This window comes from Mytilus californianus, unplaced genomic scaffold (assembly GCF_021869535.1).
Source record: "Mytilus californianus isolate M0D057914Y unplaced genomic scaffold, xbMytCali1.0.p SCAF_1, whole genome shotgun sequence".
Lineage (NCBI taxonomy): Eukaryota > Metazoa > Mollusca > Bivalvia > Mytilida > Mytilidae > Mytilus > Mytilus californianus.
Window position 1 is genome coordinate 80,487,199 of NW_026262581.1, and position 16,248 is coordinate 80,503,446.

Sequence of the window (16,248 nt, forward strand, 5' to 3'; positions counted from 1 at the left end):
CGTTGACCGAAGCTCATTTTGTATGAAGCGCTTCATACTAAGAAGGGCGCACGATGAACGATTTTATGCCCGATGAACGATTGTACGCCCCTATAAAATTACAAAAGAAGAATTTACTTCTAGTACTAACATTCTTACGTTATAAAATACGGAGTAAATCACGCTTTTCAGTTTGTTTTCCTGTACATTGATGTACCGTTGTCATGGACAGCATGTTTAGGCATAGATGTTATATTTTATAGGGAAATAAAATGTAAATTTGGACTGTTGTCGGCCCATCAAAATTTCGGAATCCTATGAAACATCCAAGTTAAGTAATTATACAGAAATGATAAGGAAAACATCTAAAATCGTAGGTGTGGTAAATCGGGAAATTGTATCATGCTTAGGACTATGCAGAACACTCTGCAAATTTGTAAAATGAAAGAACATAATAGTTCATGATTGTTTTCCATTCTTATCAATATGTAGGAAAGATATCTTTTTAAACTATCAGTGTAACAAGACTCTATTGCAATTCTCTTGGTGAACAATGAAAACAAAACAATATTTTATGCTGACAGATCGTTTTTGGTAAATAGATATGAAAAGGAGATCTGGTATGATTGCCAATGAGAAAACTCTCCATCTGAGTTCAAACGTGGGTGTACGCGACTATAGGTCAACAATGAGCAAAACCCATACCGTTATGAAACGCCCCGACATGACAAAATATGAAAAAAATGATTCAAACGGGAAAATTGAAGACATGATGTATGGCAAAAAAAAATAAACGAAAAAAAAATATAGCATGCAGCAACTTACGACCACTTAATTACGATCTCCTAACTTGGGAAAGGCAAATACAGAAAATGGCAGAGTTGAAAATGTGTGTGAGCACTCAACCCTTGAAGTTGCCCTAAATTAGGATAGTAGTGTTTCAGCACAACATAAAAACAAGATGTAAAAATCAAGTAGAAATTGTTTGACTCTTCAGTTTGGCACGAACTACAAAATTCAACTAACATAAAGGCAAAAAACACAAAGTACCGGTCTAAGATTGATTGATTGATTGTTGGTGTTTTAACGCCACTTTTGGGATTATTTCGTGGCGGCCAGTTTTTATTGGTGGAGGAAGCCGGGGTGCCCGGAGAAAACCACCGACCTTCGATAGGAAAACTGACAATCCTATTCAGTTAAGATTGGAGTCGAGTGCACCCGCACGAGAGGGGTTCGAACTCACAACCTCAGTGTTGACAGGCTAGTGATTACAGTAGTAGAACTACATAGACCACTTGGCCACCGAGGTCCCCACCGATCTAAGAGTACTCGCAGTTACTGAAAGCTATTTTTCAAAATCAATTACATGTACAACTAAAAGATAAAGTATTTTCTCCCTGACTTAAGTGTCAATCGGTACGTATCCAATTTAGTAAGACGTCACAAATAGTCTGAAAAAACACGAACTTGAAGCCAGTATGTTTCCCAATTAGATGGCATATGGATTTTTACCTCGTTGGACTGATTTCTCATTGGCGTATGCCCGACATCTCCTTTTGTTCATCATTGAACTTCTGATCATCAATGTCCGAGAGTATATTAAGATGAAAGTTATCTGCAAAATTGTTTTTTTTAAGTCGAGCTAGCCCATCTCTTCGAGACAAAACACAATATTCTGTTTAAAATACAATCATCTAGTTGCTATCGAATTTCAATAAGTAAAGTACACCAATTTTTGATTTTGCAAATAAATTTTGTGTGTAAGAGTATTCGATGTATGATTTTCGTAAAGGTAGGATATAGTAAAATGCAACTATATATATATATATATATATAAACAAGTCTAAATTGAAACAACATTCAAACCTATGATTGTGTTGGATAAAAACCGCAATTTTTATACGTGTGCATGCAAAACAAATTTCTTGTTAGAGGGGTCTAAATACAGCACAAACAACATTTTCCAAAAGACAAAAAAAAGTGAAAAAGTATATTTTAACAAAACGCATTTGACTAACAGGTCGAACAACAAATGTTCTTAAACCCTGCTGACTGCCATTGGCGATTGCCAAATAAACGGATCACCGATGTAATAAATGGATCTTATTTATAATTTTTATACTAAACAGAAAACAATAAACTTGCGGAAAAGATGGTATACCGCAAAAAGAAGGTGCAAAAGTTTTTGTACACCATATCCGGATTTCGACAATTAATGTCTCTTCAGTGATGTTAGGAATCGAAACGGTATTTGGAAAGCCATACAATTTACCTCAATTTGGGATAGACTCTTGAATTTTGAGGAGTCAAAATAGGATGAACGGATCATATAAACCCGAAGGTAAATATAATACAAGTCCAAACGAAAAAATATAAACAAGTCTAAATTGAAAACAACGTTCAAACCTATGATTGCGTTGGATAAAAACCGCAATTTTTATACGTGTGCATGCAAAACAAATTTCTTGTTAGAGGGGTCTAAATACAGCACAAACAACATTTTCCAAAAGACCAAAAAAAGTGAAAAAGTATATTTTAACAAAACGCATTTGACTAACAGGTCGAACAACAAATGTTCTTAAACCCTGCTGACTGCCATTGGCGATTGCCAAATAAACGGATCACCGATGTAATAAATGGATCTTATTTATAATTTTTATACTAAACAGAAAACAATAAACTTGCGGAAAAGATGGTATACCGCAAAAAGAAGGTGCAAAAGTTTTTGTACACCATATCCGGATTTCGACAACTAATGTCTCTTCAGTGATGTTAGGAATCGAAACGGTATTTGGAAAGCCATACAATTTACCTCAATTTGGGATAGACTCTTGAATTTTAAAGAGTCAAAATAGGATGAACGGATCATATAAACCCGAAGGTAAATATATTACAAGTCCAAACGAAAAAATATAAACAAGTCTAAATTGAAAACAACGTTCAAACCTATGATTGCGTTGGATAAAAACCGCAATTTTTATACGTGTGCATGCAAAAAAAATTTCTTGTTAGAGGGGTCTAAATACAGCACAAACAACATTTTCCAAAAGACAAAAAAAAGTGAAAAAGTATATTTTAACAAAACGTATTTGACTAACAGGTCGAACAACAAATGTTCTTAAACCCTGCTGACTGCCATTGGCGATTGCCAAATAAACGGATCACCGATGTAATAAATGGATCTTATTTATAATTTTTATACTAAACAGAAAACAATAAACTTGCGGAAAAGATGGTATACCGCAAAAAGAAGGTGCAAAAGTTTTTGTACACCATAATATATATTTAAAAAAAAAAGAAGTTAGGCGAATTAACTGAAGAATTTTGATAAAATAAATGTATTCAAATAGCGAAAAATAACAGTTTATTGAAAATTCATTAGCTAAAATGTTTTGTTCCCATTATAGACCTAATGTAAACTATGCCAGCCGCATGAATGTCTTGAACTAGAAAATTAAAATCATTCTATCTTTGTTCCTTTGAAAATTCAATCTCTCATATAAAGTCCTTATATAAATATTTGTCTTCCACAAATTAGTAATTGATTTAGAGATTAATCGATTACAAATGTAAATTTCATTACATCATCTTATGTCACATCAAGTATAATTTTCAATAATTGTTATTGAAAATATCTTAGATGCTGTGAATGTTCGTGTTACTTAAGGCTTTGGTTTATGTAAACACGAGTCATATCTATCATCATAATCAAATATAGGTTTTTTTCTGTGTCATTGTCCAGATTTTGTTCATTTGGCTTCCATTTTCTCTCTTTTGATTGGCAGGTGATTCTTTTATTAGAATTTCCTGATTTTCGTGAATATAGAAATGTATGGTATATATATTATTACAGAAATTCATCACTCAGAAAAACTAAACTAGTTGAGGGATTTAAAGAAAATAATGACTTCCAGGCATGCAAGTTTTATAAAATTGCAAAAAGTAATTTTCCAAAATTGACAGGAAAACAAATTTAATAGTAAAAATCATGGATTTCAGATTTCATACTTAGATTTGTTGGTTTTAGCTTTTCAGCTTGTTTTTTTTATCGGCGTTTTTTCATATCGTGGCAAAGATATTTAATGGTTCAAATGTGTTTCTATTGTTAAATATTATATATACGTCTACCAGTAAAGTCGCTGGAAAAGCTATAATTCCTGTGATAATTCCAACTAGAAATACTTTACCTGCATGTACCTCTAGATCTCTTATCGACGTTTCTTACAATTTTTGTCATTTGAATGTAATGTGTGCATTTTAACCAGGAATTTTCGTCAATCAAAGACAGGGAAAGGTAAAACATATTTCTACACTATCTTTCATTGATAAGTTTATTTTCATCATGAAAAACGCTGGAGGAACAATAAGAAGGAACTTATTGCAGCCTTAATTGTCCATATATATTTTAATGCGATCTCAAGGTATGCAAATATACATCTTATTTTTTCAGTTATCTAAACCCCACGGTTGGAAAAAATGTATACATCGAATCTGATGTTCAGTAGTTGTCGTTTGTTGATGTGGTTCATAAGTGTTTCTCGCTTCTCGTTTTTTATATAGATTAGACCGTTGGTTTTCCCGTTTGAATGGTTTTACACTAGTAATTGTTGGGCCCTTTATAGCTTACTGTTCGGTGTGAGCCAAGGCTCCGTGTTGAAGACCGTGCTGTGACCTATAATGGTTTACTTTTATGAATTTTGACTTGGATGGATAGTTGTCTCATTGGCACTCATACCACATCTTCTTATATCTATGGACCCACCATTACCTACAACGAGTATTCGATAACTGCACGATATGAGCAACTATCGAGTCCTTAAACTGCAAAAGAGTTAACTCCTTCAATACAGTTTCTTAATTATTTATGTTTTATAGATATTAGTTGTGAAGTTACTATCATAACGTAATAAACCTGTAGAATTAACATGTTTTTCCTAAAATGATCAGATGATACAAAATTTAAGCAAATTAATTAGCAACTAAATACCGTTTGTTTTTAGAACAAATACATGATTTATCAACTGGAATATACATTTACAAGCAAAATGTATCACCAAAATCATGCCAGTACCAAATCACTGGCTACTAGGCGTGTTTTATCCTCCTGAACAGTTCTCTCCCACTCAGCAGTAGTATTATAGATCCAGTGGTAGTCAAGGCGTCTGATACCGATTTCTGTATGAGCGAAAAGTGTTTCAGTAAAAAATTTACTAATTAAGCTCAAGAACAAAAGACTAGAAAATCTAAAATAAAAAACGTTTAAAAGCATAAAAACCATAAGAGCCAATAGAGAGACCAACCAAAACCGTATGTGGTAAACTTTGCAAGAGAGAGTTGCAACATTAGTTCTAGCACTATGACATATGTATAACAAGGTAACTATTCGGACAAAACGAAATCAGTTAAATCATGCCTGTCAAAACGGTACTGGATGCTGACCGGTTGGTACCCTTGGGAACTAATAGTCAACTAGCAGTAACAGATACTAACTTAGTGGTAAATACGCATGATACCGACTTCCGAACGCATGCAAAGTGTTTCTTGAATAGCCTTTAACAGATACGCTCAATAACAAAAGTAGCGTTACTGGTACATATATAGAGACACATTCATAAAACACCATTTACTTTTTAGTAAACTTGAATAAAAATATAATAAACTTTAGTGTATGTTACAGTTGAGAGTTTATATTGTTCCAAAAGCTACCTCTCGTATGCTATTTAATAAATCTCTAGAAATACTTACAGTTGAAAAGTATCGTGAGAAGATAATGTTTCATTGATAAGGTAAACTGGTAGAGTTTTTTCTTTTATGATTTTATTGGAAATCCCAAGTACAATGTATATATTTCGAATAGATTTGGCGGGAAATTCGAGACGATAACTTTGATTAAGTACTGTTGATAAAGGTGGAACTGTAAAACTGACTTATCATATGAGATCATGTCATTGTCCACTACCGCACACGTCGCTTGGGACATACATGTATATGTTACAATAAATTTAGTCCTTCTTTGTCCATCTGTAGGAATACAATGATATTTTCGATTCGTTTCTAAAAAGGTTTCATACATGGTAGAATAATTTGTTATGATGTTCTTTTGACCAAATATACCGTCATTTTTATTTAACAATTTTGCAGATCTAGAGGTAGTGGGACCGACCTCTTTTTATGTTGTAACAGTGACACCTTATGGACGCAACTCCTTTGAGACTGTTTGACAGAAAGCTTTCATACTAGTTACTCAGTAGATTTATTTGTTATCATGTGACAAAAACGTATGAAATGAGATGTGGGTACACTTCAATGAGACAGAAACAGAGCGACACAAACAAACGAAATTCCAACTAGAGGACAACAAACGGTCTTGGACAATATTTGTTAATATGATAATATGTTGGGTATGAACCAATGAAACAGCAACCCAACGAATTGAATAACAACAAAACATCTAGAGGGAAACATAAAGATATGTATATATAAATTAAATATAACATCTACACACGCTTAAAACACATGTCTTATGTCTATCTTTAGATTCTATATCAGAGATGAGCTATCAACAACAATTTATCCTAATAACAAAAAGCAATGAGGTAATACATAAACCAACCATTGAGGAGATTCCTTGCTGGGATGTGGCTGGTTAAAATATATATGTATGTGTATTGTCAACACAATTTTATAACATCATCTTCGTATATTACCATCTTATATTGGTACCGTTGTGCAAATCTTAAGACTTATTTAATGTTTTCCTTATCTGCGCAGTATCGTCTATTCTAGACGATCCGGTACATATTAAATTTGCTGGTTGGTCCTTTTTATAGACTTCTATATATAACTCGTCTCAAATTTAGCCCAACAATGTTGGATCTTCAAATTTGCATTAGCAAATTTTTGTTCTTCCCTCAGCAGGATTCGAACCCTTGCTTCTGAGACATCGTGGCGACATCGCCTGCACCGTGTGTGGCGCCCTAGACCAATTGACCACCTAGGCTACATAAATATATACATATATATAGATTTTTCTTATAGATTTAATTATCTTAAAATACAACATAAGACAAACCTTATTTATATATCAAGCTCTAAATACTTAGTAGCTCCGAGTCTGGAAAATTGTAAATAAGTTAATCAGAGACCCTCAAAGATATGCCTAAAAAAATTTCCTAATGACAAAAACGTAAGATACGAATACGAATATTTTATTCTCATAAGCACTAAAACAGAAATTTAACTAAGAGAAAGCACGCCACAAACGAGGCTCCTGGCTTGGGTCCGGCACATGAACATTTACATTTATCGGGGTTAAACAAGTTTTTAGGTCTCAACTCTCCACTTTCATTTTCGTTCAGTGGAACAAAAAGTTGCATAAAAAACGTACACTAAAATTCAGTACTCAAAACGCACTTAATTCTATAATAACGAAATAGAAGATAACAAAACCACAAGTACAGAGAAAAAAAAAACAAGTAGAGAATTAATGTTAATCCTAAGAAAACACCACTTTTGATTGAACAAGAGTAGTTAGAATATAACCTTTAGCAATAGTCTATTTAACCAAAACAAAAACGTCTGTGTGCTGACATTTCACATTATATGAAATCTACGAATATACTGATTATACATACATGCACTAATTCTGGCAAAAAAAGTATTTAAATACGTTCAACGGCGATAAAATAGGTCTCGCATTGAAAAAGGAGTGAAATCTTCACTTCATTAGTGTCAAAAATCACAATTAGGATGAGGTTATTTGGACTTTTATTTCTTTTTCTTTTTCGAGTTTAAACTGTATATGAAAACGACGAGGCTGCATTTTTTCTCAGTTCGTGAGCTTTCTAAGACAAAAACATGGTCTAGGCAAGATATTTTAAATATGTTTGCTTTAAAATACTATTTAAAAAAAGAGAACACGGTCCAAAATTAGATTGGTGATTGATGATTTTTTTCGTGAAATATTTTGTTATGCATTGAATCATTTCCGAAAACAGATTTTTAGTATAAGTCAGTTACTTTCACCGTTATATATGCATGTCTGTAGCTTTTTCATAGATTGTCGAACGACTCAAAATTGATAGAATGCCAAACATGCCTGTTTAATCAAGTACTAATAATATACATGTAGTTTTCAATATGAAAATAAGGAGATGTGGTATGATTGTCAATGAGACAACTATCTACATGTACCAAAGACCAAGGAACAAGAAGTGAACAAGATAATTCAACAATGCGCAAAACGCATGCCGTATAGTAAGCTAAAAAATGGAGTTACCAATATGTGAACAAATTAAAAAAAAAATAACGCTCTGGTGTTAGCTTAAAACCTAATGCGAAAAACTGTTATGTCGGACAGCAACGGACTTAAAACTCGTGGCTTGGTCAGGCTCAATTTCTTTTCATAACACGGGGACAGTGGAGTATGAGCACAATATTAGAACACACAATAATAATCAGTTTAAAGGGCTTGACTCATCAGAACGTATAGTACTAATAGATAAAAAAAACATCAAATAACACAAAGCATCGATCTAAGAGTACAAGCAGCAACGTTTAATGAAAGCTAGTTCGAATACCAAATTCAACTCATGAATAGACCAATTTTTCAAGACTAAAATTATACTCTCTATACTATACATATATACACTCCCGTGCTCTATACTATACATATACACTCCCGTGAACACAGAGAAAGAAGTTTTCCACTTTTTGAGTCAATCACAGTTACTTTTGTGAATAACTTTTAGACTCGGTTCTTGATTACATTAATTACGAAAATTAAATGTTCAGTTATTAAGTGCACTGTAGTATGTCATTTGCTATGGTTTTTATTTTTATGGTTATACTTTTCTATTTTTTCCCCGTTTATTTTTACGACGATAAAGCTGTTACAACAATGATTTTTTAAATATCGATATTTATCATGTATTGAATCAACCTGAATCTTTTGAAAATGTTTAGAACTGAGAATTTTTATATTAGTAATAAATTACATATTGTGTTATTTTTATTAATGTGTAATGACTCACAAGGGAATGAAATAAATGAATGAAATGAAAAGGATGATAATTATTAAGGAAACATTTCATTACAGTTGAACAATATTATTTTATTGCTTTTAAAAACATAAAATAACAAAAGCAAAAAGAACCATTGGAAGTGCGTGGTTCGTATTTCTGTGTTCAAATTCATTGACATTTTCTATAATGGCTTAAAGCAGATTCGAAATACGGCAATGTTGAGCCAATCAAATACCAAGTGTAGCCTTAGCAATCACATACTTACGTCAGTTGATCTCTTGTGGAAAGTTGTCTTGTTGGCAATCATACATCTTCTTATTTTTAGTTAGCAAAAACCCATTCGATTAATTTATTGTTGCTAAACATTCTTGGTATATGTTTCATGCATATTTTTCCATGTATATAGGTGGTACATTTAAATCAAGTGAACGTACAATATATCGAATATGCTATATGTTATGAAATTTACTAAAAAGAAGTAGACAGTAAAGAAAAGCACACCAAACAATACAATACAATATGCTTTATTTAAAAACACTCCGTCACATTGACATGTGAAACAAGAGGTAAATATATACAAAATACAATCACATACAATCATAGAAATAAATAGAACAACTTCGAAATGAAATATATTAATAATTACTTTACTTTATAATATTTTCGTTAACTTTGAAACGAACAAAGATACATTCTTAAGTACATTAATATTAACCAATGATAGTAGTCCTTTCATTTTTGATGCACTGGTATATTTAATATAGTATTCTGAAATGTGCTGATTTCTGATACTTTTTACTAATACAGAATTGCATTCAAATAAATAATGGTATTCATTACCAATAGCATTTAAACACAAATTACATGTCCTCTCGTCTTTTGGAATATTGTACCATCTACCCAGCTCTACTGGAATTTTTACATTACAGCATCTTTATTTTGAAATATATTCACGTTCGATTGGTGATAATTGTACAAGATAGTTTTCTAAGCCAAACATTGTTTTAAAAAGACCATAAAATTCTCCTCTGGATGAGTTGTCAATTTGATTATGCCAATTTTGAATGAATGCATCTTTAAGTTTTTCTTTCAGAACGATTTTTAGTTGATTTACATCTAATGGTAATTGCTGAGTCCAAACATAGCTCAGTCCGGAATTGTCTAAAATCGATTTAATATAGTCAATCCATTTGAACATGTCTTTTAAGTTGAACATAATTTGATAAAGTATACTGCTTAGTTTATTTTCATTGGCGAGAAGTTTGTTCCAAAAACACACCATTCTACATTTTATTATGGTATCTATTGGTGTACGACCAAGTTCTCCATATGTCATAATATTTGGTGTCGAGGATCTAATTTTCAACACATTCCGGCAAAACTGTAGTTGGATTTTTTCAAGCATGTAATTGTTTCCGAATCCCCATATTTCACACCCATATGTCAGAATTGGAAGTATAAGTGCATCAAACAGCTGTAATTGTACGTCGACAGGTATTGAGAGGTTACGTATCTTTGTATAAAGACTAAAAAGTGCTTTCTGTGCTTGTTCGCTAAGACGTTTCTTCGCTGTTTCAAATGAACCATTGTAGTTAAAAGTTAGTCCTAAATATGGATAAAAATCTTGAATTCCAATAGACTGGTTAAATATTTGAAACTTTGGTAATGTTCGTGATTTCCGTTTGCAGAACACAACAACCTTTGTCTTCGATAAATTAACATTTAACTTCCATCATACACAGTATCTTTCAAAAACATTTAAGGCTTGTTGCATTGATTCGGCCGTTTCAGATATAATTATATAATTATAGTGTCGTCGGCGTACAAAAGAACGAAAAGTTTTATATAGATATGCAAATAATTGCGGCAAATATTTTCCATAACTTGCAAGTTTTGAAAATCATTTTCAGCAAAGAAAGACTCAAGATCATTTAGATAAACAGCAAATAAAAAGGGGGATAAATTTTCTCCCTGTCTCACTCAATATTCGCCTTTTGTAATTTTATCCATAAAGATGTGTGACAGATTGTGTCAAAGGCTCTCGAAAAATCAACAAAAGTGCAAAAGAGTTTTTTTTCCAAGAGCTTGATAATTGATATTAATGAATGTAATACACATATGTTATCCAATGTACTATAACCTTTTCTGAATCCTGTTTGAGCCTCGGAAATCAGATTGATCTCAATTGAAAGTTCCCCGAGTCTTTCATTTAAGATCGATGTGAAAGTTTTTCCTAGACATGACACTAAAGTTATTGGTCTGTATGGGGGGGGGGGGGGGGGGGGGGGGGGGTCACCATTAATATCAGTCGATCATTCATCATGGGGGAAAAAACTTTTAATCAAAAAGCGGGAGACATTTATTCCCAAGGAATCAAATAGTATAGGCAAAAACTAGTGTTACGGTAGTTCGATCGATTATTTCCGAGGGATTTGCAATTTGGTTTATAAAAATTACAATTATACCAGATTACATTTTATAAAAACGTTCGAAATACATGTAAAGCAATGTCAATGGGTGATACAGTCCACACGAAGATTTTTGCTAATGAAATTCAAAATACTATAATAATTCATATATGAAATTTTTTTATAATGCATCAAAATTTCAAAAGACAAAGTTAGTGCTTGTTTGTCTTTTATAAAGCTATAAGTAACAGAAAAAATATAGCTTTGTGGCTTTTTATATAAAATGTATGGAAAGAAACGAATTTTTAACTGCAAGAAAAATAACAGCATATGAAAAATAACAAGAATTCCAAAGTATTATACCATAGGTTATTCAACATATCGAAATAACTATGTGGAAGGCAACATGGGAATTCGTTAAATTATTACCATTCTTTCCTGATGCAGTATCAAAAGTCATTATGTTAATTCAAGGATAAAATTTCGCTAAGCCGAAGAAAAGACGAAAACCACCTTCAGCGTAACAGCAGAAATACGAAGAAAGTAAGGTCCGTCGTGATTTTACCCGTTTTGTAACGACTACAAATGAATTATGTTTTCCAACAATTTTGTAATTAACTAAATGATTAATCAAATATTAACGAAAATATTATAAGTATTTATAATTACCGGCCTTTGACTTTTGATAATTGAAGTCATAGACACCGAAGAGGAACTAAAATGAACTGTGACGTTAACGGTTACTTGAACAATACCGTTCGTTTGTAGTGGAAGTGTAAGACGATAATTGTATGCCATACGAATATTACATATTAGGTTGTTTTGTAAACTTGTATTTTAAATTATTTAATCAACATGGTATATAAATTTGCTTTAGGGACTACAATTTGATTTTCTGGGTGGGGACAGAAGGATTTTGAAAAAGAATAACTTGGCCTGGTAAGAATTGAAAAATAAATGACTTTGCACAAGACTGGAAGAATATGAATAATTTGCAAAATAAAATGCATAAGGCTGCTAACAATATCATTATTGTTTGACGTAAATTTTACATTGAGGTTCTGAAAAAGGAAATCAAGAATTCACCCAACATTCCAACTGACTCCATTTTCAGAAAATGACATCTGTAACAAACATAAACTTTTAGCTATCTCTTTACAAGCAAAACCAAATACATTGTACAATGAAAGTTCCAACTATGTACTGGCTTGCAAAGCTGCACAAAACTCCTTACAAATATAGATTTATTTCTTCTTCAATGTTCCACTACTAAACTATATATTCTACTTACTAGTACACTTGGTATAATCAAAAACCTGGTAATAAATTGTTCAAATAAGGCCTTTGAATATAGTGGAATTAATTACTTTTGGAGTGTCAAAAATTCGTTGGAAGTACATGTACTTGATAAATTGCATGCTTATATTGGTGATTTCGAATTTGTTCAAAGTTTTGATTTTTCTACCCTATATACCACTTTACCTCATAATCTTACTAAGAAAAAATTCACACACCTGATTAAATGTGCATTTAAAAAGTCAGAATGCGAATATATAATTATGTTCAAACTCTTTTAGGTCATTTTTAGTAACAACAAACAAAAGAACTATGTCAATTGGACCTGTTTTGATACTATAACTGCCCTTGAATTTTTACTAGATAACATTTTTGTTCGCTATGGAGATTCCGTATATCGTCAAGTTATTGGAATTCCCATGGAGACTAACTGTGCACCACTTATTGCGGACCTGTTTCTGTATTGTTATGAGTTACAATTTATGACTAAAATCAGCAAAGACCCATCGAAACAACACCTGATTCCAAAATTTAATAACAATATTAGATATTTAGGTGATATATTGGCTCTCAATAATGACGACTTCAGTATGTACACTAAAAAGGTTTATCCTGCCTAACTGACCTTAAATAAAGCTAATACTAACAATGAACACTGCCCCTTCCTGGATCTTGATATCTATATCTTTAACGGGAAGCTTAATACCAAAATTTATGACAAAAGAGATGATTTTTCATTTCCTATTGTTAATTATCCATTTTTAGATGGTGACGTTCCCTTGTCACCATCTTATGGTGTTTATATATCTCAACTTGTTCGATTCGCTAGTGTATGTAACAACGTATTTGATTTTAACGAAGGAAATCTCATAACTGAAAAGTAATTACACCAGGGTTTTCGATATCACAAACTAGTCAAAACATTTACTAAATTTTATCATCGGTACAATGACATCATTCGTAAATATAAATCAACATGCAGACATCTTATACGTTCAGGTATTTCACATCCAATCTTTTATGGTAATATTCTTTACAAAGCACAAAAATGTCGGCATTCACCTCAAAAGCTAACCAAACCTTTAAACAGACTTATTCGGAAGGGATATAGTTACGATACTGTTGTCAAGTCATTAAGAATTGCATATTTTGGTACATGTATTAATATTGATTCACTCATAGGGTCTTTGCATCGGAAATAAACACATTTATTCTAAAACCAGTTGTTGGCATGCTACGGGTTATGTTCTTCTCATATATTTTTTGATGGTATGATGCTAAACCCCTAACGGAATGGATTGTACTTGATTTTCATATGATTAAGACATAACACATAATCTTTCAATCAGTTTAATTGAGGTCTGGAGCTGGCATGTCAGTAACTGCTAGTAGTCCTTTGTTAATTTATGTATCATTGTCATTTTGCTTAGTTTCTTTTGTTACCTATTCTGAAATTGGACTCGGACTTCTTTTAAACTGAGTTTTACTGTGCGTATCGCTGTGTGTTTCTTTATTCTACATTGGCTAGAGGTATAGGGGGAGGGTTGAGATCTCACAAAACATGTTTAACCCCGCTGCATTTTTGCGCCTGTCCCAAGTCAGGAGCCTCTGGCCTTTGTTAGTCTTTTATGTTTTTTAATTTTAGTTCATTTATATGTTTTGGAGTTTAGTATGACGTACATTTTCACTGAACTAGTGCACATTTTTATTTAGGGGCCAGATGAGGACCACCTCCGGTGCGGGATTTTCTCGCTTCGTTGAAGACCCATCGGTTGCCTTTGGCTGTTATCTGCTCTTTGGCCGGGTTGTTGTCTCTTTGACATATTCCCCATTTCCATTTTCAATTTTACGACAGTTGAGGATACATATGTGTACAAAAGTGAAAAAATAAGCATGTGTAGCAACAGATGAAAAAATAAATGATTAATCAAAAAAAAAAAAATCATCCTGTTCCCTCTCCCCAGACTGTTAAATGGTCGTCCCCTTAAAACATACAGGAACAATAAGATTTTTTTTTTTAAATTCAATGTTGAATTTATTTTCTCCGCTAATTTTCAATGGAAACAAACACATTTTTTTTTCAATAACCTTGTGAAACTATCATTGTTTTTAAACGTTCCACATCCGCCTCCCCACCCCAACCCCACCCCAAAAGATAAATGGTCGGTCCCTAATAATATTAGTTTGACACTAATGGACATACAGACAACGCATGTGGTGTCTTGAAAATACTTCGAGAATTCTGTATTAAGTTAACGTAAAATGTATTTCTGAGCACATTATATCGTAATTAAACTATGCTGCAATTTTTCTGAAAAAAAAAGTTTTGTGTCTCCTTGACACAATAACCAAAAATATTATGAAGAAAGCGAAAATTAACAAACAGATGTCACTTGGATTTTATGTCATGGGTTTGCTGTCTACACGTATAGTCTACACTGTTCTTTTTTCAGATTCTGTTTTAGTTGTGTTTATTATTATTATCATTATTATTATTATTTTTATTATTATTATTATTATTATTATTATTATTATCATTATTATTATTATTATTATCTGAAAAAAAAACAATGTTACAGTCTCATATTTCTTTGAAAAAATACATTATTTCATAGAAGATTAATTTTAATTTTATATTCAACAAAATTAGGATATTGAACTTTAAAGTCTTTTGGAACTTTAACATTGAAACTACAAAATCGGTTACAAACAGCCTTACCTTATTTGATAATCATTTTTTGATCACTAACCAGTCCAACATTATGGAAGAAATTTATTTGAATACTGCTGTGATTGACTTTCCGTGTTTCATTTCAGTGTCGGAATAGTTTTGAAATTCAATCATTCAAAAGTCAATAATGTTCTAGAGGGAGACACCTTCTGTCAATGGCTCATTTCACCGGAAACAAAAAGAAATACGTACGTACTAGCGACAAGCGATTAAATCCAAGTGCCATGTGATTTTTACGATGGAATAATCAATACTCACGAAATTTAAAAGTCGCAATGAACTCTTGTCCAAAGAAAAAAGTGTTAAATAATCGGAAAACTTAAAGCAGCATAAGGAATAAATCTGTTAATGTGTAACAAGGCTTGAAGATGAACATGTGAAATATGACGTTTCCCCTTTAATCAATGAAGTCGAATAAAAAACCGTTAACAAGATCCGCAAGTTAGGTTAAATGTCAATTAAACATGATGGAAAGCCGGCGTGCCGCAGAGTTTTTACTGTTCGACATTTTGTTTTTTGTTTGGAATTCGATAGGTTGTAGAGAAATGACAGTTCCAGTAAAATAATCAATAATTTAAATGTCAATTATGATATCTCAATTTCAATCTTTATATGAAAAATGGTTAATAATTTGATAATTTGTTTCAATATTTATGTTTACGATATTGATAAAAGGCATTATGTAACATTATCGTTTTATTTAAGTTATTTATAAAGTAAGCATGAATTATTAACTATTATCATAACAACTAAGTGCAGTGTATATTGTTTTCCATTTTTTTCCACTGGCGCGATTTGAAAAGTCATGACA

The 16,248-nt window shown here is 32.1% G+C and overlaps 1 protein-coding gene across 1 annotated transcript in view; it reads right to left on the minus strand.

Annotated features, from left to right (window-relative positions):
* LOC127708736 (uncharacterized) overlaps window positions 1–15,858 on the minus strand; it is a 38,441-nt gene extending 22,583 nt beyond the window's left edge. Inside the window, exon 1 of the mRNA XM_052213867.1 lies at window positions 15,426–15,858. The gene's annotated coding sequence lies outside the window, so the exon portion shown is untranslated. The remainder of the gene's footprint in view (window positions 1–15,425) is intronic.
* Window positions 15,859–16,248: the final 390 nt, after the last annotated feature.